General features: G+C 39.2%; 1 protein-coding gene across 3 annotated transcripts in view; it reads right to left on the reverse strand.

Annotated features, from left to right (window-relative positions):
• The window catches only part of spsb1 (splA/ryanodine receptor domain and SOCS box containing 1), a 66,105-nt gene that overhangs the window by 21,320 nt on the left and 18,629 nt on the right, over window positions 1-26,156 (reverse strand). The window contains exon 1 of one of the 3 annotated variants that reach the window (XM_061987876.1): window positions 6,667-6,832. The exons of 1 other annotated variant lie outside the window; for it this stretch is intronic. The gene's annotated coding sequence lies outside the window, so the exon portion shown is untranslated. Of the gene's footprint in view, window positions 1-6,556; window positions 6,833-26,156 lie in introns of those variants that run through there. One more of the 3 variants, XM_061987869.1, reaches the window with a different exon arrangement.

Genomic DNA, 26,156 nt, shown 5'->3' on the forward strand with positions numbered 1-26,156 from the left:
ATCGAGATATATATCGTGTATCGTGATATGGCCTTAAAATATTGCGATATTAAAAAAAGGCCATATCGCCCAGCCCTAGTATAAACTACCCTGAATTGTCAAATGGTGGAAAAGGTAGGTACGTGACCATCGGCCGCTGACCTACTTATCTCCATTGCAGCGGTGGCTTGTGACCGCTCAGAGCGAGGCAGTTTGCGATGTGCGTCTTTGTTTGCTCTATGTGGGGTAATTTTATGACCAATTGAAAAGCACATAGATCGATGAAGTAGTTTACCTTTCCTATAAGAGCCTCGACATGGAAATTTACAGGTTTGAGGTAAGAAATTGAATAAATCGACACGTGAAATTTCACGTTTCAAGATGGTACAAAATTATACCCGAAGATAGGTTTTAGTTTCTTTACTTATAGTTTTAAATGTTCGTACTATATTTGTCCAAAGAATCCTGAAATATGAAGTCAGCCTGAAAATCCGATCGTGGTTTTTGGGCCCCCTTAAAATGTTTTAGGGAGGCTGCAGCGGCCGTCATAGCTGCCGGTGTCGCCTCACCTTGGACAAAAACATTTGTTCAACATTTCATTCAGGAAAAAACAACTACTATGGTCAGATTCAGATAGTATTTTACTAATGCACAATTATCCGCTATAAAACTCCATTTGAGAATTCCAGGAAATTTGGAAGTTTGAGCTATTTTTCTGTTAATTGCAACGCCGCTACTTAACTTAATAATAAAACAATTTAAGTTCTTAATTTTTTCATTAAGTTATTTTCTTTTGCTTACTTAACTAATCCATTTACTTTTTATTTCACGCATTTATGACAAATAAGGGAGATATGTTTTGAAGGTTACCTTCTAAGATGTAGGTCACAGATTTCTCTATTATCTTAAAGGGGCCCATTTATGCAAAACCAACATTTCTACTTATTGGTACCTTCTGTTGTGTATTTGGGATCTGCATAAGTCCCTAAAATCTGAAATCATATTGTGGAAGCATTGCTGAGATATTTATAAAACAATCTTGCCTTTTTTCACACTTCCTCAAAATGGTCCGTTTGGAATTTGCACAACCTGTGACGTCACCGGTTGGGAAAAACGTCACAGGATTATCGATATGGTATAAATGTTTAAGAGTTCCTTGCACGTGTCCGCCATTGTAGTCCACACTGTAGTCAATGAGCTCCTTTTTCGCTATCCTCTCGTTGTGGGGCAGACTAGGTCACATTCATCCTCCGCTGTTGCCATTTCTAATAAAAGGTAGCGTTAAGTTCGAACCTATGTCTGTCAGTAGACTCGCAATGCAAGCGCTAAAAACTACAAAAAAGTGGAAGACAGTCGAAGTGGAGGCACATAAATAAGCCTGCCCACAAAACGGCGTATCCTAAAGAGACGGTTGGAAAGCTGCTCAAAAACGGTCTGTAAAACAATTTATGCAAAATTTTGACCAAAGAATCATCATTACATGTTATGGAGACCAGTGGTCCCCAACCTTTTTTGCACCATGGACCTGTCTAATGTAGGCATTCTTTTCAGGGACCGGCTTTCCACTTATGCCAGATAAATACAGCAAAAAAACAACTCACTAGAACGCTGAATTAGTGGGACCCCTGGGCTTGTTTCTTTGCAATGAGATGCAGATGGGAATCAGCCTTTGGCTACAATCTGTCACATTTATATTTGATATGTTCATTAATGTGCATTGTATGATGTCACAAAGTTATAACAAATATAACAACTTCCTATGAGGAAATGCAGTCCTTTATAAATTAGTTAATGCTTCTCTGCGGCCTGGTAGCAAATGCGTCACGGACCAGTACCGATCCCCGGACCGGTGCTTGGAGACCGCTGATGTAGACCACGAGGAAGTATTTAAATGGAGAAACAAATCATAACGACCCCTTTAATGGATAACCCAGGACGAAAAAAACCCGACTGATTTTAGAACTTCAAAAATTCGTAGCTCCCTTAATATTTGGCCATTCACAATGGCTCAAGTACCATTGGAACACTTATTTTCCTTGGTCTTTGCAATGGTATTTCTTTACAGATATTTTGCATTTTAAATGTTATTTCACGTACGCTCTCGTGAAGATCTGGTGAGGCTGAATCAACAGCGGTTGCAGCTACAGCTGCAGTTACTGGTTGCAGCCAACTAGTGCACTCTATTTAGACGTCCAAGATTCTCAAGATGCAGTTAATCAACTATCAATTCCCAATTATGCCCACGGGGTCTTCTGGAAATTAAGCAATATAATTCAATATTTTACTTTAAGAAAAACAAGCACTGTGAAAGGCACCACTAACCACGGTCCTCAAGAAGCAACATTAAAAGAAGCACGTATGTATCATAACAAAAAGAGTAATATTTAGAGATGTCCGATAATATCAGCCGATAAATGCTTTAAAATGTGATATCGGAAATGATCAGTATTGGTTTCAAAAAGTAAAATGTATGACTTTTTAAAACGCCGCTGTACAGAGTGGTACACGGACGTAGGGAAAAGTACAGAGCGCCAATAAAACTTAAAGGCACTGCCTTTGTGTGCAGACCCAATTACATAATATCTACGGCTTTTCACACACACAAGTGTATGCAAGGCATACTTGGTCAACAGACATACAGGTCACACTGAGGGTGGCCGTATAAACAACTTTAACACTGTTACAAATATGCGCCGCACTGTGAACCCACACCAAACAAGAATGACAAACACATTTCGGGAGAACATCCACACCGTAACACAACATAAATACAACAGAACAAATACCCAGAACCCCTTGCAGCACTAACTCTTCCGATACGCTACAATATACACCCCCCGCTACCCTCCCACCTCAACCCCGCCCACCTCAACCTCCCCATGCTCTCTCAGGGAGAGCATGTCCCAAATTCCAAGCTGCTGTTTTGAGGCATGTTAAAAAAAATAATGCACTTTGTGACTTCAATAATAAATATGGCGGTGCCATTTTGGCATTTTTTTCCATAACTTGAATTGATTTATTTTGGAAAACCTTGTTACATTGTTTAATGCATCCAGCGGGGCATCACAACAAAATTAGGCATAATAATGTGTTAATTCCACGACTGTATATATCGGTATCGGTTGATATCGGAATCGGTAATTAAGAGTTGGACAATATCGGAATATCGGTGAAAAAGCCATTATCGGACATCTCTAGTAATATTAAAAAAATGGATAGATGTTGAAAGTAGGGCTGAAACGACGCGTCGACGCGTCGACGTAGTCGACGTCATCGGTTACGTAAATACGTCGAGGACGTTTTTGTTCGTCGACGCGTCGCATATTTACGTCACACTACCGTCATGGCGGAGCGCAAAGCAGACGATGCGAGCGGTGCGAGCGAGGGGAAAAAAGCACGCCAAAAGTCGTCAAAAGTGTGGGAGTATTTCAATAAACGGCCTAAGAAGAAACGCTACTTTTACTCCGCTACTTTTATCTACATTCAGCTCGCTACTAATTTTTATCTATCTGTTAATGCACGCTTTGTTTGTTTTGGTCTGTCAGACAGACCTCCATAGTGCCTGCCTTACTGGTGACGTTTCACTTCGTTCCACCAATCAGATGCAGTCACTGGTGACGTTGGACCAATCAAACAGAGCCAGGGGTCACATGACCTGACTGGCTCCAAGCTAACTTCGGGTGTTACCATTTAGTGGTCAATTGTACGGAATATGTACTGTAGTGTGCAATCTACTAATACAAGTTCCAATCAATCAATCAAAAGTGTGAAGGAAAAAAGACCCTTTTTTTATTTCAACCGTAAAGACTGACTGCACAGTTCCTGTCTTCACAATAAAAGTCCCGCTCCATCGCGCCTGCGCTTTCAAAATAAGAGTCTCCGAAAGCCAGCGCAAACAAGCTAGCAAGCTACGGAGTTTGCCGCCAATGTATTTCTTGTAAAGTGTATAAAAACGAATATGGAAGCTGGACAAATAAGATGCCAAATAACAACCACTTTCATGTGGTATTAGACAGAAAGGAGGAACTTTTTTTCTCCTCCATTTGAAAACGTGGACGTTACCAGCACTGCTTCCTGATTACAATCAATGCAAGTCATCAGAATCAGGTAATACACCAACTTATATTCTTGTCTTCATGAAAGAAAGGAATCTATATGTTAAACATGCATGTATGATTATTAAAACACCTTTAACATGTAAACAAAAACGGCAAAATAAATAAATATAAATTATATACTGTATATATCAATGTATGTACCGTATATATATATATACACACACACACACACACACACACACACACACACACACACACACACACACACACACACACACACACACACACACACACACACACACACACACACACACACACACACACACACACACACACACACACACACACACACACACACACACACACACACACACACACACACACACACACACACACACACACACATATATATATGATATGTGTGTGTATGTTACTCAGTACTTGAGTAGTTTTTTCACAACATACTTTTTACTTTTACTCAAGTAAATATTTGGGTGACTACTCCTTACTTTTACTTGAGTAATAAATCTCTAAAGTAACAGTACTCTTACTTGAGTACAATTTCTGGCTACTCTACCCACCTCTGCTAATAATGTTGTTGTATGCACACTGTGTCGAGCGGAAATGGCCTATCATAGCAGCACAACGGCAGCGTTCTTGCCATCACCATCAACTAGTCAATCGTCCGCGAGAGTATACGTTGTCATCATTACACAAAAACATGAATGTGTCATTTGTATCTGCGTTGTAAATTCATAAACTAAAGCACCGTTTCGCTCTGAGAGGCGCGTTTGGCGTGCCTGTTCAGTGTTTACAAAGACGCGCTCCTCTAACGCTAACGTTAATTAGTTGTGCAAATACCTTTTACAACATTAACAGTTACATATACTATGTACAAATGAACACTTAACTTTCACTTTAATCATACTATCATTGTTGTGTTATTAAGCAAAATAAGCAATACTTTTACTTTTGTTGAAATGTTTACACTGTACACTTTTTTGTATTGGATGTTTAGCTTTATTTTTGCACATTTTAGCAAATAAGCAATACTTTTACTTTTGTTGAAATGTTTACACTGTTACAGAATATTTCCGTTTTGCACTTTTTTGTATTGGATGTTTATCTTTATTTTTGCACATTTTAAAGCAAAATAAGCAATACTTTTACTTTTGAAATGCTTATACTATTGCAGAATATTAAGATTTGCACTGGATGTTTACTTTTATATTTGCACATTAAAAAGTAAATAAGCTACTTTTAATTTTGTTAAATGTTAAAAGTTTTAAATGTTTACATTGTTACAGAATATTTTGTCATGTTGTTGTCAATGTTGACTGAGTGGCCATACTTTTTTTTTTGTAAATAAAAGCCATGCCTTTTGAAAAAACTGGCCTACATTTATTTTTTCATCTTCATTTTAAATAAAAAAATAATCGTTAAAAGGAAAAATAATCTATAGATTAATCGAAAAAAAATATCTATAGATTAACCGATTAATCGAAAAAAATAATCGATAGAAAAATAATCGTTAGCTGCAGCCTTAGACTGGTACACACACACAAGCTATGGAAATGATATCAGTAGAAAAAAATGCATTTAGTTTAGATAATAATGAGTCATATATTGGAATATGGGATCCATTATTTAAATTTGTTTTAACTATTAAATGAACCTAAAATATGACTTATTTTATCTTTAAGAAAATATTGGACACAATGTGTTGTCAAACTAATGAGATGTGATGCAAGTGTAAGCCACTGTGACACTATTGTTCATTTCTTTTTTTATAAATAGCTGTAATGATAATGTCAATGAGGTATTTCTAATCACTGCTATTCTGGATTTGTTATTAATATTGACAGCGCTGTTGATAATATTCATTTTTGTTTGACTGCTTTTGGATTGTTTTGTGTCATGTTTGTGTGTCCTCTCAATTGCTCTGTCGATTGCTATTCTGAATGTTGTTGGGTCGGGTTTGGTTATGGAATTGCATTGTTGTGGTATTATTGTGTATTGTTTTGTTGGATTGATTAATACAAATAATAATAAAAACATTTTTTTTTAAAAAGGAGCATGTTTCTATGCAAGGATAGGTATGTATGAATGCAAAATGAAGAATAAGATGACGGTAGCCAATACGAGTGCTGCAGTTGAAGTAAGATAACGTCCTGTCATGCTAGCTGATATACAAGCTAATGTTTAAATGAACCGACCCCGGCTAAATGATTGTCAGCCAAACGATGGCGAAGAACACCTACCTGAAAGCTACGAAGGCCATTTAGAAAAGCAAGACATTAGCAAAAAAAGTGTGAAAACATGAAGAATGAGGGGCCGAGGCGCGTACACGACCCAGACTCCTTCGTTTAAACTGAACGTTCGAGAGACAAGCAGGTGTGTGTTTATTCGGCTTTAATGGCGAAAATGTCACTTCCACCGGAGAGTGTGATGCAGTGAAACGAAACACTTGGGTATTAGTAGTAAACAAAAAACGATTAAGTAGCATTTTAAACACAAACCTTGTGTAGAGAAGAATGGGTTAAACAGTCGCGTTACAGTAGCTTCCAGTCGTTAGTCGTCTACACGTCCATGGTTGAATGCTGTGTGTGTTGCATGTCGGCGGGCTTACCTTTCACCATCCGACCGAGGACGACATGAATTAGGTGAAGTGATGATGGCTGCTAGCTAACATGTCTTCAGTCACATGGTATAATGCGCCCAGCTGCTGAGAGCCTGTTAGGACCTCCCCGTCTGCCTGCTCGCCCGACCGCCTACCGCCTACCGCCTGCCTGCTGCCTGCCTGCCTGCCCGTAGCCCCAGCAAAGCTAGCTAACATTTGTTTTTATACGTATCTTTCAATCCACATAAATCGATAAATTATGGATTTTCCCAAGTGGATTACATATTCCTCCCAGCAGATGCAGCAGTGACTCCAGTGTTACTGTTGCGAGGCATAGTTCATCCGACTCAACCATACCTGCCCCAGTAGCCAGTTTGTGTACATTTCTGAATTAAGTTGAAAAAGGTCTCCCAAATTCTAATTCAATTCCATAAATATGATTGGATGTGGTAATCAGGAAGTAGATTTCAAATTCAAATTGAAGGACCTAGAATCGAAATTCTCCCACATCATTTAATATGGGCCGCCACATGTTTTTATGAGGACCGCCAAGTCATTTTAATGTGGAATGCCACATTTTTTTCTGTAGACCGCCATTTTATTTTATCGTGGCCCGTCAAGTCATTCTACATGGCCCGCCACATAATTTGATGTGACCCGCCACATCATTCTATATAGCCCCCAACATAAAATTATGTGGCCCGCCGCATCATTCTATATGGCCCCCCACATAAAATTATGTGGCCCACCGCATCATTTTATGTGACCCGCCGTATCATTCTATATGGCCCCTCACATAATTTAAAGTGGCCCACCGCATCATTTTATATGTCCCGCCACATCATTTTATGTGCCCGCCGCATCATTCTATATGACCCCCCACATAATTTTATGTGGCCCACCACGTTATTCTATATGTCCCGCCACATCATTCTATGTGACCCTCCACATCATTCTATATGGCCCCCCACATCATTATATGTGGTCCACCGCATCATTCTATATGACCCCCCACATTATTTTATATGGCCCACCACGTCATTCTATATGTCCCGCCACATCATTTTATGTGACCCGCCGCATCATTCTATATGGCCCCCCACATAATTTTATGTGGCCCACCGCATCATTTTATATGTCCCGCCACATCATTTTATGTGCCCGCCGCATCATTCTAAATGGCCCCCCACATAATTTTATGTGGGCCACCGCATCATTCTGCATGGTCCACCACATAATTTTATGTGACCAGCCACATCATTCTACATGGTCCACCACATAATTTTATGTGGCCCACCGCATCATTCTATATGGTCCGCCACATAATTTTATGTGACTCGCCACTTCATTCTATATAGCCCGCCACCTAATTTTATGTGACCCGCCACATCATTCAATATGGCCAACCGCGTCATTCAATACGTTTACCGTATTTTCCGCACTATAAGGCGCACCGGATTATTAGCCGCACCTTCTATGAATTACATATTTCATAATTTTGTCCACCAATAAGCCGCCCCGGACTATAAGCCGCGCCTACGCTGCGCTAAAGTGAATGTCAAAAAAACGCTGCGCTAAAGTGAATGTCAAAAAAACAGTCAGATAGTTCAGTCAAACTTTAATAATATATTGAAAACCAGCGTTCTAACAACTCTGTCCCAAAATGTACGCAAATGTGCAATCACAAACATAGTAAAATTCAAAATGGTGTAGAGCAATAAATAGCAACATAATGTTGCTCGAACGTTAATGTCACAACACACAAAATAAACATAGCGCTCACCTTCTGAAGTTATTCTTCATTCGTAAATCCTTCGAATTCTTCGTCTTCGGTGTCCGAATTGAAAAGTTGCGCAAGCGTGGGATCCAAAAATGGCCGGCTCCGCCTCGTCGAAGTCATCGGATTCAGTGTCGCTGTTGTTGTGCAGCAGTTCTGTGAATCCTGCCTTCCGGAAAGCTCGGACCACAGTTGTGACCGAAACTATCTGCCCAGGCATTTACGATCCACTGGCAGATGTTGGCGTATGTCGACCGGCGCTATCTGCCCGTCTTAGTGAAGGTGTGTTCGCCTTCGGAGCTGTGTGAAAAAAGCCACCCGGCCTCTTCGCGTAAACTTCCCTTAACCACTCGCTCATCTTTTCTTCATCCATCCATCCCTTCGAGTTAGCTTTTATGATGACGCCGGCTGGAAAGGTCTCTTTTGGCAAGGTCTTCCTTTTGAATATCACCATGGGTGGAAGTTAGCATGGCAAGCTAGAACCACAGTGAAGGATGACTTCTCATTCCCTGTGGTGCGAATATTCACCGTACGTGCTCCCGTTCCACAGTGCAGTTCACAGGAATATCAGTTGCTGTGAAATACGGTAGTAATCCGTGTGCGGATGGAGAGATTGCGTCTTTTTATGAACCGGATCCTTGTCGCGTAGTAGGAGCCATTTTGTGGTCTTTACAGATGTAAACAGGAAATGAAACGTACGGTGATATCCGCGCGTTTTTTCTTCTTCTTCCGGGGGCGGGTGAAGCGCTTCCTGTTCTATGGGGGCGGGTGCTTTCCTTGGCGGTTGCTTGCGTAGAAGAAGAAGCGCTTCCTGTTCTACCGGGAAAAAAGATGGCGGCTGTTTACCGAAGTTGCGAGACCGAAACTTTATGAAAATGAATCGTAATAAAGCGCACCGGGTTATAAGGCGCACTGTCAGCTTTTGAGAAAAATTGTGGTTTTTAGGTGCGCCTTATAGTGCGGAAAATACGGTATATTCATGTATTCGCTGTTACGAGCAGCCCTCTGAAGGCAGCCATATTTGTGATTTGGCCCTCAAAAAAAATTAGTTTGACACCCGTGTTAAAATTGAGAAATTCTAGATTATTGCATTGCAGTTTATTCCATATAATACAGTTTTGTATAATGAAAAATATTATTTCTTTGAACCTCATATACACAATATATGTTCAGTTTTCTATATTTAGACACCTTTTAGGTAATATAGATTTTGTATTTTATTTTGCCTTATATACACATTATACTGTATTTTAATCACAGCAAATGTTTTTTATATTCACAATTAAGAATAAAGGCATGAAAAAAAAAATTTCATTTGATGCATTATGACAGAGGCGTCACACTCATTTTCATCAGTTATGACTGGCTTCAAAGGGCTGTATGTAACTGCCAAACATATGCGTAATTGCCTCGCAACATTATACAATTATATATATTATTTTATTATCATTGTTTACCAACAAACTGATGATAAACTTATTTTGGAATCACAACTCAAGATGATATTCTGTTGTAGAATTTTTTTAAAGATTTACAATGACAAAAAAAAAGTAATAGCTTGTTGCATCAAATAATACAATAGTAAACAGTTAACAAAAACTACAGCTACATACAGTACATTTTTCTGTCAAAATTGGAGTACATTTAGCAAAAAGCTGTTTCTTTTTTCTAGACTTTTTCAGGCCACATAAAATGATGTGGCCCCCGGACTTGAGTTTGACACATGTGCATAATTACTTTCAAACTTAGGAAAACAATGGAAAAATACCAAATTTCCCAGAGCGCTTTACTTTATCCAATAATTGAAAAATGAAGGTAATATGTGTTTATTTTTGTGTTTGCATAGCCAAAAACATTTGTGACAAGTCCTTCCTGTTACTTGGCTATACGTTTTTTTTTAATACATTGTAACAAATTAAATTCTACTTTTTGTAATTCCAATTCAAAATCATGTGTGATGGAGCCAAGTCAATTGTAATTCTTCAAATGAGTTACAATTTGGAATTTGGAATTTTGCACAAGCCTTTAAAACAGATGTAGGGATCCCCTTTCCAGGGTGATCGGCTGCATTGGATGTTGAGTGGGTAAAATTATTAATTTGTTAAATTAATTCATAATGCGGGAGTCCAGTCCATCTGGAAGCCAAATGATAGTTAATTTATTTTTCCCTGTGGTTATATACTTTGTGGAATAAAGTAAAACTATTCGTATCTCAGTCATTTGTTTATTTTGTTACAATTAAACGCTGAAATCAAGTCGCAGACTCAACGTTAAACTCAAACTTTATAATATTCTTCTTTGATACCGATACTCAATTTCTGGTACATTTGAGTATGTTCCAATAATAATAAATGTTAATTGTTTTAAAACACTTATATATTTAACATTTAGTACTGAGTTGCACTGTCCGGTTATCTAGTTTTCTTACACTTCTGTGTCTTATTTGCAAGTGCTGTATTGTACAGTAGATTTTGCATGCAGTTGCAATTCCAAGACATTAGATGGCAGTAGCGCATAGACGGCAGCAGAGCTGTGTATCGAGAGCGTATAGCCAACTCAGTTCCAAAGTTGGAAGCAAACATGGCGCCTTGTCGTCACGTGAGGGGCTTTTGACCAGTCAGAGAGTACGGCCAAAGGGATCTCCTAAATGATTGGTCAAAAGCCCCTCACGTGACCACAGGGCGCCACGTTAGCTACTAACTTTGAAACACAGTTGGCCATACAGGTCTGGATTACGGTGTTTTGCCCGAGTCAAAAAGTAGTCTATGCCTTTAAGTTGAATGTTCCAGTCTTTTCTTTTGTTGATCCTTCAAACTGTAAATATTGTATTGGTTACACACCAACTGTTTATTGTAACCTGTACTTGTCGCCATGTAAAATCGCTAATGCTTATTAGTAGCATGTCTGTCCATCCATCCATCCATTTTCTACCGCTTATTCCCTTCGGGGTCGCGGGGGGCGCTGGAGCCTATCTCAGCTACAATCGGGCGGAAGGCGGGGTACACCCTGGACAAGTCGCCACCTCATCGCAGGGCCTAGCCTGTCTGTGGGAAATCCAATTTAAATTAGCATGAAGCTAGCACATTTAGAAAAGTGGAGCCTTACTGTACATTTGAGCACTTTCATCTTGCTGTGTTGCTATAGAAAATTGTAACATCTCGTGGTACGCCAAATAATCACTTGATTAAAGTACAGTGTTTTATTTTTTCTTGTTTTCAAACACAGTGTTACAGTTTAAACTCTGTGTATTGTTACAGTGGCCAAATATGAATTATACTAATATAAACCGCTGCCTTGTTTTAAGAATACTTAGGCCTACTACGCCACTGTATTTGAATGTTGGTCATTATGGTGGTACTTGGTGAGCGAAGTGTTTTCTGAGTTGGTACTTGGTGAAAAAAGTGTGACAACCACTGACCTAGAGGTAGGTGGTGCATCTGAGTCCATTCTGAGTGCCCGACTGCTTGTTTCCCGGTCAAGTGCTTAAACCAGTGCGAGGATGCACCCGGACGTGACGTCACATGTAACAAAGATATCGATTTATTTTACATACACAATACCCGGTAATACAGACAGATTACGGTCTCTACCTATAAAAGTATCTAATTTGGTGCCCATTCCTATTGGTGACATAACGCACAATGGCGACTTATGAAAAAAGCCACAAAAATGATGTTCTGTTCTGAATTGTATGACCTTAAGGGTGTTTTACTCTGTGAGTTCTACTGCAGATAGATAAAGAATTGCAAAGAAACATAATAAAAGGTATAAAGTAAAGAGCCTATTCATTACTTTACTGGAAAAGGAAATATTTGCTGCTGGGGGCATTTTCAATCCTGATGCAGAACAGCACCTCTGCTGGTTACAGCCAAGTCTAATCTGCTTCTGGATTCCGCAGTTAATGAACAATGCATTTCCGATTATTATGCCCATGGGGACCATAAAAAATGGTAATCTATTCAGTGATATAATATATTTGACATTAAGGAAGAAAAACACCACCATAAGCTTAAGTACTGTAATGACAACAAACACACTGGTCTCAATGGAAAGATTAAACACAAATGTAAGTTTTATGACCCTCCCACATTCCCAAAACAAGCATGTTCGGTTAAACAAAGACTCTAAATTGCCCAGAAGTGTGAATGTGAGCGTTTGTTTTCTTCTGTGATGGATGTTTATGTTATGACCATGAATTGATTTACGTGGACCCCGACTTAAACAAGTTGAAAAACTTATTCGGGTGTTACCATTTAGTGGTCAATTGTACGGAATATGTACTGCACTGTGCAATCTACTAATTAAAGTTTCAATCAATCAATCAATGAGGCTATCATAATAATTCAATGAATTATGTAATATTGATGAATTTGATTAGAAGTATAAGAAAATCATCCAAACAGCATTTTTGTGTGGAAATGAAATACAATAGTAGTAGAAATATCCTAATACATTTGCAAAAAACACTAAAACAAATGACAGATTGTCAGTGAGATACGTACTCCAAAAAAGGCACTGTAAGAATTGTGACATGCAGTGTACTGCTTTGTGTACATTATTGTGACATACAGTAAGTAAACAATAGTGGCTTATGTAATATTTACATGTTGGCCTACATGCGTACAACTATTGCCCAACTTCCAATGCCCCCTTGCAGATAATGAGAAAAACAAAAGAGCAGCCAATCAGCAGTGGCAAAGGATTTGCTTGTGTTGCGTAAAGGAGACATTGATGGAGAGAATGCAGACAATAACGTACAGTGCTTCTGTACTGTATGTGTCATTTAAGAGAATGCTGCATTACCACTGTTAGACTAAAGCATTATCTTGTACAAGCATTCCTAACACACCCGGTTTAAAATCAGTTCTGAGCATACTGTAAACTTACAGCAATCAATGGGTTCTGTGTGAAAGACACAGGCATTTAAATACCTATTTTGCTCTTCCAGCTCGGATTTCTGTGTTAATTAGTTTAGGTTTTGAGCAAACTCAACTGTTTGTGACATAGTTTTATTTCACCCCTTTTAGATTATTTGGGGCAGGCTTAAAGATACAGAGCATCGCTTAGTGAACACGGCAGGGCGTGCATTTTAATTATTAACAAGGATTTCCATGTTTTTGGGGCAATGTTGTTTTTAGTTTTTAAAAGTTGATGGTGTTATACTATTCAAGACTTAAGAGAGGGCATGTGACAATTTATATTTTAGGCCTTAGCCTGTGAAGGACATGAACCTCTGAACCTCACGCTGAAACAATGGTGTCTGTTGTTGTTGTTCAGCTTTCACCCCATGTCAATTCATGCTTTACGCTTTCAGTCAGGAAATAATACCAAGATGAGCTGAGAAGACCCACAGCTTTAGTCAGCAATGCTCAGCAGGTGATTTACCAGTTAGTTACCAGTGAAGATACCATTACTTTTTGGAAAACCTTGAAATATCTGGCATCGAATCGCATTAAATCGATACGGTGCCAATTCCCGTTACCTGGGAATCAATACTCAACGGTACCAATGTTCTGTACTTTTGTGTGTGTTAATAATAACTGTTTAATAATAAAATAATTTTTTTTTTTAACATGTAACATTTAGAAATGAGCTGATTAGAATAAATGAGCTATCCAGTTGTTATATCTTGTTTTCTTATACCCCTTCTGAGTCTCTTTTGCAAGTATTGTATAGAAGACTTTGCATGCAGTTGCAATTTCAAGACGTTAGATGGCAGAAGGCCTGGGCGATAAATCTATTTTATTGATGAATTAGAGTTTTTTGTTGTAGACTATATAAAAAAATAACAAATCAATGAATTTTCTCATTTTGCTCTGGCATATTTTTTTGCTCTCAGGAGCTTTGTAGCTTCCTCTCTCCCCCATATTTACTTAGCGGAGATTCACACGCCTAGCAAAACATGGCTAATTCTAACGCAAACGAGAGCGAGACGTTTGTTCCAAAATAAAGAAAAGTGTCAGTAGTGGTTTAGATTTGCGGCAACAGGCATGGAACAAATGACTGCCTGTTGCTAAGTTTGTCTAAAAGGGGAGCAGCACAACAAATTTATTTCCTTAACCTTGACCGCCATAACCACAACACCAGGGGGAGCTCCACTAACCACGTAAAAACCCAGATTCCGAACTAACAAAGGTCTTAACTCATTCTCTTTCTATGCCACATCAATGTGGAATGCGCTCCCAACAGGTATAAAAGAAAGGGCATCTCTATCCTCCTTCAAAACCGCAATAAAAGTTCACCTCCAGGCAGCTACAACCCTAAACTAACACCCTCCCCGGATTGTTTATACTCAAATGTAAACAATCAAATGCAGATACTTTTTCTTATGCCTTCTGATCTCTCTCTCTCTCTCTCTGCCCACGACTTGCTGTCCATATCCTACCAAGTCAGACCTACACTGTTTCAATATCCATTTCTCTGTTCTCAATTGTTGATGACTGATGATAACAACCAAACCTGTATTATGATGATAGTATATATCTGATAGTATATATCTGTATCATGAATCAATTTAAGTGGACCCCGACTTAAACAAGTTGAAAAACTTATTCGGGTGTTACCATTTAGTGGTCAATTGTACGGAATATGTACTTCACTGTGCAACCTACTAATAAAAGTCTCAATCAATCAATCAATCAATCAATTCCAGCATCTGAAACCGAATCACCCATGATCTAACCAAGTGTGGGAAATGCAACTCTTTACAAGGTAAACAAGAACACTGCCGCTAAAGATGTGGTGACCATACAGTGAAAAAGGCTGTTTTTATACACTAATTTAAACTAAGAAACGCTTAAAAAACCAATGATAGTTCAAAAAACAAGAGCTAATTTAAAAATGAGCCTCAAAATATTGTAACTTTTTTTTAAAAAGCTACTGCAAATTCCTAAAAAAAGCCAGCGAAATCCTGAAGGGACTGATGATGACATCATTAAAATGTAAATGTTGCGTAATAAAAGTGACCCTTTCATTATAATAATAATAGATTAGCACTTTTCGAGGCACTCTATGTGAGGAACTCGCATGGCTGCAGTTTTTGTGACCCCAAGATGCAGGAACCAGGAGACGATGAGAAGGTAAGAGGATTTTTAATATCATCAAACAGAAAAGAAGCAGTCTTGCACGTAAATGTTCCACAACATAAAGTGATCTTCGATCACTGAGGAGTGCTCGAGTGAAGCATAAATAGACATGCTGATTGGCAGCCGGTGTGGACCGGCTGCCAATCAACGGCAGGTGAGGAAAAAACACAGTGCTCCGCGGAACAAACAGGAAATGGAACAAAATAAGAGCATTGATGGGAATTAAATACAAAAACAAGGAAACAAACAGAAAAAGCCGCTGCCTGACCAGGGCTCAGAAAATCTGCAAAGACTCCTCCCACCCCCACCAAGGACTGTTTTCACTGCTGGACTCTAGAAAGAGGTTCCGCAGCCTCCGAAGCAGAACCTCCAGGTTCTGTAACAGCTTCTTCCCTCAGGCCGTAAGACTCTTGAACGCATCATAATTAAATTAAATTATTCCCTCAACTCCCCCCAAAATGGATTAACTCGCTGGAATAAAAAAGACAATATAACATACATCCATAAACATGGACACATGTGAAAAAGTGCAATATATTTCTCTGTACAGTAATCTATTTATTTATTTATATATGTTTATATAAATATATTTATTTATTTTATATATATATTTATATATTATTTATATATATTTATTTATTTATATATGCACCTTACACCTTATACGACTCAGCAAGTATTTTTGCTCTGATCATCTTTCCAAAACTGCTCTTTTTCGGTCATCTCCACCTCGGTAGTGTTTTTCCCGCGAATGCTACGTGTTTGTCCTGGAAATGTATTTCCACATTTGATTTTTTGTTGTTTGCTATTTTCTCCCCACATATTAAAGCACACAGCTGAACCAACTTCGTCAACAGTGAATGCAAATGAATCTGTTGTTCTATTTTCATCAGAAATGTTTCCCTTTTTGATTTGTCTATTGCTAGTTTACCGGGGGTTGACCGCTAAAAAAAATACAATTGATTGGCAGCAAAAGATGACACATAGGGGGTGGTGCGTACATTTCAATAGACAAAATATTGCAAGATCAAAAATTCTCTAAAATAAAAACGGTTACATCAAAATAGACGAACTGAACGCCTTGGGATCCCCCGGGAGGAGCTGGACGAAGTGGCTGGGGGGATGGAAGTCTGGGCTTCCCTGCTTAGGCTGCTGCCCCCGCGACCCGTCCTCGGATAAGCGGAAGAAGATGGATGGATGGATGAAATTAAATTATTTATTGACATTTTTTTAAAGCCAAATGGAGCCAGGGTGGAAGCTTGAAAGAGTCGCATGTGGCTCAAGAGCCACGGGTTGCAGACCCCTGCTCAATACCATCTGAGCCACGTCGCCCCACAAAATAATGAATCCACATAGTGAAAAACATGTCACTAAAATCTAAAGAATCATGAATTGTATGTTTGTCATAGCAAGTAGGGTTCTTGCTGCTACATAGATGGTTTAAAGAAGATTGGTTCAATTGTCAGGTGAGTCAGTAAAAAGTCACTGCTCAAAGTTTCCATTCCTGAATCCTGCAGAGGGAACAGTGTGGGCATTATTGCCATCTAGTGGATTTTAAGGAACAGACCGTTCTGGTTGAGCTTCAAAGCCATTAATCACTAAAGTACAGTTGACTGGTTCTAGCCGGTTCAAGTAAATTAATTCCAAAGGTTTCTGTCTCTTCTTACTTTCTAACACACATTTTAACCTTCACCATGCCATTTCTCTGTGACAATATATGTAAGGCTTTCAAATGATCTTTTTTCCCCCCTCCTTCACTGTGTAAGGTGTCCGAGAGCCGTATGGCTCATTTTACATGCAGGTTGGCTTCTTGAATTACTGTCCCCGCAGACCATCTCCTGATGAAAAAGCCAATGTTTTTGAGCAGCGACGCCACAATGTGCTGAGCAGGGTGATATCTCAGGGCCCTACGGTGGAGGAGGGTATAGTGCAGACATGCTTACTGCCTCCTTTTCAGCCAGGGATCGATCGTATGCGCCGCTCTACAGCTGGCAAGGTGCATGCAGCCAAGGTGAATGATCGCATGCAGCGTCAGTCACTTGGCTCTCAACAGATGCAATTTTGGGATGGACTGCTGCAGTCTCAGTAAACCATTGCTTTAAAAACACAATGTGTCTTTGGAATAGCACTAGAACACCAGTAATGTTAAGAGAGAAGTCATTTATTTAATAGTTGGACGGCGAGTAGCATCATACCATGCAATCAAAATGGTAAGATACAGACATGGAGATGGGAACTACCTACAAATAACATGAGAGGGGATTTTACAAGTTTATTTTATCAAGGTGCACCATTCGATTTTATCTGGTAAATTATAAGAGAAACCAGTAAACTGCCACATCTTTGGTTTAGTATGCAGAAAGGTTACAGTACAGGCATGCTGAATCAGACAAGTTCATACATTAATTTAAGCCTTGAAGTCAACAATATGCTGACTGTCTTAAATATGCTCAATACTATGAATTGTAATAGAATACGAATAGGTTTCGGATTGGAAAGTGGTTTGGCTTTTGAACCTAATAAAAACAGAAATGTAGAAAAAGAGACCTGTGGAAATACAAGAATAAAATATTTACAATTTAATGTTCTGAATAAAGTACATTGTACAAAGTTCAGGACGTTAAATTATTTTGGGGAAATTGACTTCCAAAAATCTCTAGTGGATTGAGGATATTTGTGCCATTCAGTTTAAAAAAAAAAAAAAATGCAATACATTTTAACCTATAGGTGAAATTTGCCAGAGAATATTAGTTTTTAAAACATTTTGGATTGCTATCACTATGCCTTATGAAAGTAGCGATGCCACACAAAGGCTGTCACAAAAATGCCCCTCTAAAAAACATAGAAATTCCTATTTTATCCTGAATTTACTTCAACACAAACTAATACAGTTATTTATGTTAAATGTCAATTTGGATCACTGGCTTTCAATTATTTTTTTATTTGTCCATAAGATGGTGCTTTTTTCCCCTATTCAAAGCATGCAGAAAAACGTATTACCTTTTACTGTTTTCCACAAGGATGCCTTGAAACTGAAGTGTTTGCCTTGTTTTGAATTACGTATGTAAAAAAAGTGAATTTCTTTGTGTCGACTTTAGCTGTGTTTTTGTTTTACATTGATAAAGTTTAAACAAACAAAAAAAAAACCCCGTTGGATTTATTCAATGTACTGTTCTTTGTTTCTAGTTTTCCCCCTACAACTTAATTTTTTCATATGTACTTTATACACTTCTGACTAAGGTAGTTTTAAGAGACTGACTTGTTTAAAGTGGAAAAAAACACAACATATTTACAGCAGTTATTGGGAAGCTGACATGCTTTGTCTTCTGGTCAAATGCATGAATACATAATATAATAACTAGCTTTTTAAAAAAGTATACATATTTTTTAATTCTGAGTATTTCTATTACAACAAACTTGACAATGAAGAGAAAGAAATGCAGGAACTTTGTGCTGAAGAACGCTGATCAGTGGAACTATTTTGGAACGTTTTTACTTAGCCGTAGTCTTTAAACTATATGCCGTTTATTGTTGTTTATTAGTTTTTACAAACTTAATTTCGTTACGGACTCTTTTAGACGTATTTACGGAGGAGTATGAAGCCGTGCTTACTACTCTGACTTTGTTGGATAAATGTGGGGAAAAAAGGGAGGCAGCACACGAGTGAAACGAAGGTAAATAACATCAAATATTACCTACCGGTATTTACTTTATTACATGTTGTAAAAGAAGTCTATGACACTCCATTTGTGTAGTTATTAGCCTCAACCCAAGTGAACAGAATGCTAATGCTAACAAGCTAACACTAAAGTCTATATTTTCGTGTTGTCGGCGTGAGATAAACCCTGACATTTATTATTAGGGACCGCAATGTCCCTTTGGGACAGAGGACCCTATTGTAATTGTAAGGTATTATTGTTATTATTCCGCCGCCTCTTTGAGCTGTAATTTGACCCCCTTAACATGCTTCAAAACTCACCAAATTTGACCCACACATCAGGACTGGCGAAAATTGCCATCTAATCAAAAAACCAAACTTTAAAACTCAAAATTGCGCTCTAGCGCCCCCTAGGAAGAAAACACAGACAAAACTGCCTGTAACTTCCAGTACGAATGTCGTAGAGACATGAAATTAAAAAAAAACTCTATGTAGATCTCACTTAGACCTAGATTTCATACATCAACTTTCTTCAGCAAAAATCAACAGGAAGTTTGCAAATCCCCCTTCAAAACAAAAGTTTTGTAAAAACAGTCACCTTTGCCTCTTTGAGCTGTAATTTGGCCCCCTTAACATGCTTCAAAACTCACCAAACTGGACACACACATCAGGACTGGCAAAAATTACGATCTAATAAAAAAAAGCAAACCCCAAAACTCAAAATTGCGCTCTAGGGACCCCTAGGAATAAAACAGACAAAACTGCTCCGAGGAAGAAAACACAGACAAAACTGCCTGTAACTTCCAGTAGGAATGTTGTAGAGACATGAAACAAAAACCTCTATGCAGGTCTTACTTAGACCTACATTTCATAAATTGACAACCCCTAGCAAAAATCAACAGGAAGTTTGCAATTACCCCTTCAAAACAAAAGTTTTGTAAAAACCGGTCACCTTTTTTCAAACATTATCTCCTCTGAGCGCGTTTGTCGTGTCGACTTCAAACTAGCACAGGAGAGAGATTGAACCCTTCTGATTACAAGTTGACGAAAGAGTTTTAATTACTGCTCCGGTTGGGATTTTATGTGCCGTCAAAGTCGGTCCCGTCCATCGCTGCTTGCAGCTTTAATTTATATATTGTTATTTACAGCTGAAATGAACCAAAAGGAACCGCCTGACCCTCACAAATTCATCATTTACTCAGAGGACGACGTTCTGCCTGTTGGACATTGCGGACAAAATCCTGACTTTTTATGAACAATTTGGTACACTTTAATTCTATAAATCATATCGTTTTGTATATTATTGTTTTGTACTTAAATTACTTACTTTTTAGTAAAACAACTGTGACCTAATACGGTCTGTTTCTTTAAATGGTATCAGTGTAGAAATATAGTAAACGACTCCGTCATAAGTCATCAGCCTGATTTGTATAAACTACCCTGAACTGTGAAATGCGGTGGAAACACAAACCACACACTTCTACAGGAACCTATAGATCCAGGAACCAAAAGTTCCTGGTGGAAAAGGGCCTATTGAGGTCTCACGTGACTTCATGCATGACGGCGACTTTTTCTTTTGGAATAGGTCTTGCAAATAACCCACAAAATGCAAAGAAAAACACACCCAGCGTTAACCTTCCAATGCTTTTGACTAGAGGTCTTGAGTGGTTGTCAAGTAAGTCACATTATGAATTGTTCGACCTGAGAGGTGTTGGATGGTATAAGTTCCACTGTAGCTAGATAGGTAACCTAATACATGTTATAAAGAGCCCCTCCCTGTAGTTTATTCATGACTTTACTGGGAAAGGCAAGACTGGCTCTTAGGGGCATTTCCCTGCAGATGTCAGAGTAAAGAGGAAAGGACAGATGCAGCATACAACTCTGCATACTGCACACTGCATGCATACTAGTTTTTCAGCTCCGAATACTGCAGTGTTTCGCTAACCTACTGACACCAATTGATAAGGACGGCTGCATGCAGCATAGAGCTGATCCCAAATCTCAGTGAGAGCGATTCAGCATGATGATTCAGCAATCTGTACTTTATCAGCTCAATAAACAAAAGTGCTAGTTAAACACTTCAGTTTACGCCATGATGAGGTGAGGACGCCGTAATGGAAAATAAAGCTGCTGGAGCTAATTTTGCTCTACACATTCAGCGGGTTCAAGCCAGGCCTGAGGCTCTTCAAAGTCATGTCCTCTTCCTGCAGGGAGAAGAAAGAACAAAGTGCTGCACTGCTGCAGCAAAAACTGACGGCTCATACTCAACGATTTGAAAAATGAAGCCACCTTTATCCAGCGGATGACGAAACACAAAGAGTGGTACTAGCTACTGTACCTCACCTGCTGACTAAAGAATGGATCATCTCCACTCTGTCGCAACTGCGGTTCGGCCAAAGATTGATATTTTTTTAGTGCACTGCAGAATGGCAGCAGAACAGAATGCAGAATCAGGACATGGCACAGTGGAACCTGTAAAGTAGACCTCAATGGGTTACGGGACACTTCTCAACTACTCCTCCCAGGACTATAGAGGGGGGTGTCCAATGTTTACTTAACTCAATTTTATCCAAGAGGAGACTGAGGGCAGAAAGAAAACGAACCGCGGCACTAAAGAGTATAATACTGCAACACCCGGAGCTAAGGTGCAGTCACAAGGTCCGCTAATGGTAACATTTCCATCCTTAAATGTTAATTAGTTAGCTGCTTTTACAAATGAGGAAAAACTCCATTAAAAAGTGTAGTTAATTGAAGAGTCAATTCTTATTGGGTCTACTGATTGATTACAGCAGGTTTGTTGAAACTTTTACCATAGAGGTCGTGTACAGAAAAACTGAAGAATGTGGGGTTGTTGCTCAGATAAATAATTTGTTGAGACAAATAAAAATGAAACTAGTAATTCTAATAATTCATCATCAAATAGATATATTAACATTTAATTCATAATTAATGATTTGTATTTCAAGATTAATCACAAAAAACGTTTGCATTAATCAAGCAATTTATTCTGATCGTGAATGTTTCTGGGTTACCTGAAAGGCAGTGCAGGTTGTTATACGTGTGATCAGGTCAGTGCAAAGATGAGTGAGGAGGCTCTAACACTTGTGCTTGCTGGCAATTTTTTTTTTTTTTTATAAATACACCCAGACTGTGCTTTGAATAAAACTGTTAGCTTTGAGCAAATAAATTATGTCCATTCAGGTAAAACGTTTAAAAATATATATTTATTTTATTATTATTATTTTTAGGTTGATTTAAATTTAATTTAAATTCTGTAAGCAAGTAAAAACCTGTAAATATTAATGATTAATTCCAATTTTAAAAATGTTTTTAATTGCATTTAAAAAAAATCATTTCAGAGCACTAATTTCTAGTATATCCAAAAAAACCAACAAAAATTGGCACCAATGCCACACTTTGGACATCCCTGGATTACAGCGAGGTACATTATTGATTATCAAGCAGTTTATCGAATTTTAAGTCATGCTAAATGTCATTTTTTGTCAGTGATGTATGTTTTGGTCTTGGGGAGCAACCAAAATTTGAATTTTTAAGCTTAAAAAGTTTGACAAACCCTTTTTTAGATGCCCACTGTCCAACTTTTTTTGAAATGGTATTAGATTTTGAGCCAGTTTGAATTTTCTTCTGTGACTATGAAAGTACAGTATAACAAAAATGTAACAGTTAATTAAAACGTTCAAGGATGCACCTGATGATGCTGGTACCTGCTATTGAACACATGACAGGTGAAGTACTCTACAGCTGATTATGCTATTGAGAAAGCTCTCCCATCCGGTGAAGAGCGGGCTCCTTCTTTGAGGTGTTTGCAGTATGACGAGTGCAAAGGGTTGCAGAGGAGAGAGGGAGAGAAAGGAGGTTGACCCTGAGGTTGCAGTCCCCTTTAAAAGTCGCATCCCGCCTGGATACGCAGAGCTCATGCAGGATCTGCTGCGGCAGTAGGGGGAACACTGCTGAGCTGTGCACTTTAGGCTGCCAGCAAGCGTGCAAGGCAGAGGAGGGAGGGATGACGGGAGGCGTGAGGGAGGGAGTGATGGAGAGAGAGAGAGTGCAAACAATGTCATTTTGTTCAGGAGGTAATGCTGCAGTCAACTTTGCAGCGCCATGAAAGCACATCATCACAGCCAGAGGCCGACAGAAGTTTTCCTCCATGCCGATGCGATGCAGCCCAGCACTCGTCTGCAGGTACGCATTTCGTTCTACAGCTCTTTTCTCTTCTTTCCTTTTGAGCAGCATTGCTTACTTCCTAGATTAGCCTCACGGCAGCTGATATAAGTCTTGCGTGCATGCCACTTTCTCCTGCCTCCTCTGCACCACCAGGCTGCAGTTAGCCAGATGGCTTTGCCTGCCGGCCAGTTAACAGTCAGGCCTCCCCCCCCAGTCCACGTTTAACACATGGTACCGGCTTCAAATAGCAGCTTGCTGAGACGGCACCCGTTTGTCGGAGCTCTCTATAACATTGTGCATGAATTGTTGGTGAAAAGGTGGAAATGAAAATGAGGCGTCCTGCATGGGACAGAAGGACCAGAAGTTCTGTGCTAACTAGTTTCTTTAAAGAGGAACTATGCAGCAACTCGCTTAGAGTATTGTTTTGTGTTTATAGCGCTAACGAAATACAAAACTTGGTGGTTTTTAATCCTAGATTTGCCCAAATGGTCATGTATGACAGTTTGAGGAGAGCTGTTAAGACTGAGGCGGTGTTCAACTTTTTATGACAGAGTACCAGTACCGTACAGCGTGCTGCTCGACATGCTCGGGAGGTCATGCCAGGTAACTGTGCTAAGACCTTGAAACGATCGTCAGCGGGCTCTTTGAGAAACGCACACCCCTCAGAGCATCTCTCTTTGCCACTGCAGCAGGCGGAGATGAGTAAGTAGCGAACAGAGAGGGAGGAGGAGGGGGGGGAAAAGTTTACTAAAAAAGAGCTAACGCCACATCCGGCGCCTGACATCATCGAGGAACATCTGCAGTTCCCCTGCACATAATTCCACCAGCAGAAGGGAAAGTGCCGCACTCACCTGATGTTCCTTGAAACCCCCCCCCCCTCTTTTCCTCTATCTTCAATTTCTAGTATCTCTCAAGACGTACAGTTGCCTTACCGGCATGCTTTGCGCTCATGCTTACCACTGACCCTGCGTTTTAGACCCACCCCCTCCCCTTTGGAGAAAGTATGCAGCACATGCACTCGCCATCCTCATCCTTCTGCAAATTTGCCTGAGCGAAGAAAAGAGGGGGAGGAGGGAGAAAGCAGCAGTGCAGCAATTCTGCAACGTCCTGCAGCAGAAGCAGCAGCTGCTGACTTCCTGCAGTGCTGGTGCACATGCGCGCGCACACACACACACACACACACACACACACACAGGTACCCTGAGTTGGGAGAGGAGAAACGCACACACAGCTTGGGATGGTGCATTGTCCCATTCCAGCACTCCAGTTGTGATGATGTAATCAATGCAGCAAGCTTTGAACTTGCCGGGCAACACACACACACACACACACACACACACACACACACACACACACACACACACACACACACACACACATACACACACACCTAACCTCCCCGGCAGCATGCAACGTCCCATGAAGTGAGTATAATAAATACATACAACAAAGTAGCTTAAATCCTAGTGTACAGCACATTGCTCATACTCAAGATAACTGCTGCAGCAGTAATGCAGTGTTGCATCACTGCTTCCAAAAAAATTAAAGCAGTGATCTGCAGACAAATGACTCCCCCCCCCTCCTTCCCCCCCTTTTTTCAGCATGCGCTGTCAGCACAGAAAAAAGACAAACCCTGCACCGTGAACTACCAAAAGTGCTTTCTGGGCACAAGATGATTGACTTGGCTCCCCATCGATAAGGTCATCAGTCTGCTGCCTGATGCGGAGGAGAGAGACGGGCACTCTGCCGCTTCCAGGATGCTAAGGCAAGCCAGACTTGAGTGCATATGGTAGCAGGTGAGTTTCTGCTGAGCTGGTTTCTTGCCGCTGTAACTGGAGTCTGCCTAGTGATCAGCACTGGTGAACTGGCTTCACCCTTCCAAAGAGGAGACCGAAAAAATAAAAACCGATACGCAAGCAGGAGAGAGGCACCGCATAATTAGCCCTCACCGACGCCGATAGTGAATGTGCACATTTGAAAAGGCTTTGCGTGTCAGTGGGAAAACATTTGGACTCACGCTGATTTTTAAAGTTGCCTTCATTGATAGGAATCATGGGCCGCATCTGTAGGTCATGTGACCTACTGAGGTTTATTGTATTATTGCATATAATGAATTAGCATTCTGCCTCATTACAGCTTTAATGGGCTATTCATTTGGCAGAATGTTTAAGAGCTATTAAGCACTGTAGCCTTTAAAAAGGCTAATAAATTACAGCATTATGGCAGAATTAACCTTCACTCAGAAATATTTGGATACCACAAAATTTGTGTAGGGGATTTAAAGACTTTTTTCAGAAAAATTTTCATTAAAAAATCAACTGTATTTTAATAATAATAATAATAAGAAAAACATATATATATATTTATTTGGTAGTATGGTAAAGTAAGATGTTTGGCTTTTACTGCTGATGTATACCTTTAAAAGGATACACACGTGGATAGTACGATAAAATATTATTTCATAATTCAGTATTTTTTTTGTGAAAAAAAATAATGTTTCTAAAAATGAAACCATTGTTATTTATGATGTTTTCATTAAAAAATAAACTGTATTATAATTATAAGAATAAAAAAAGATATCTCTCTTTATTTGGTAGTATGGTAAATTAATATTTTTGGCTTTTACTGCTGATGTTTACCTTTAAAAAGATCCACACGTGGATTGTACGATAAAGTATTCTTTCATAATTTAGTCTTTTTTTGAAAAAAAAATGATGTTTCTAATAATGAAATCATTGTTATTTATGATGGAAGTCATTTTACTTCAACTTTAAAATGACCAAACACTATAAAA

Source organism: Nerophis lumbriciformis, linkage group LG01, assembly GCF_033978685.3.
Source record: "Nerophis lumbriciformis linkage group LG01, RoL_Nlum_v2.1, whole genome shotgun sequence".
NCBI classification, from domain to species: domain Eukaryota; kingdom Metazoa; phylum Chordata; class Actinopteri; order Syngnathiformes; family Syngnathidae; genus Nerophis; species Nerophis lumbriciformis.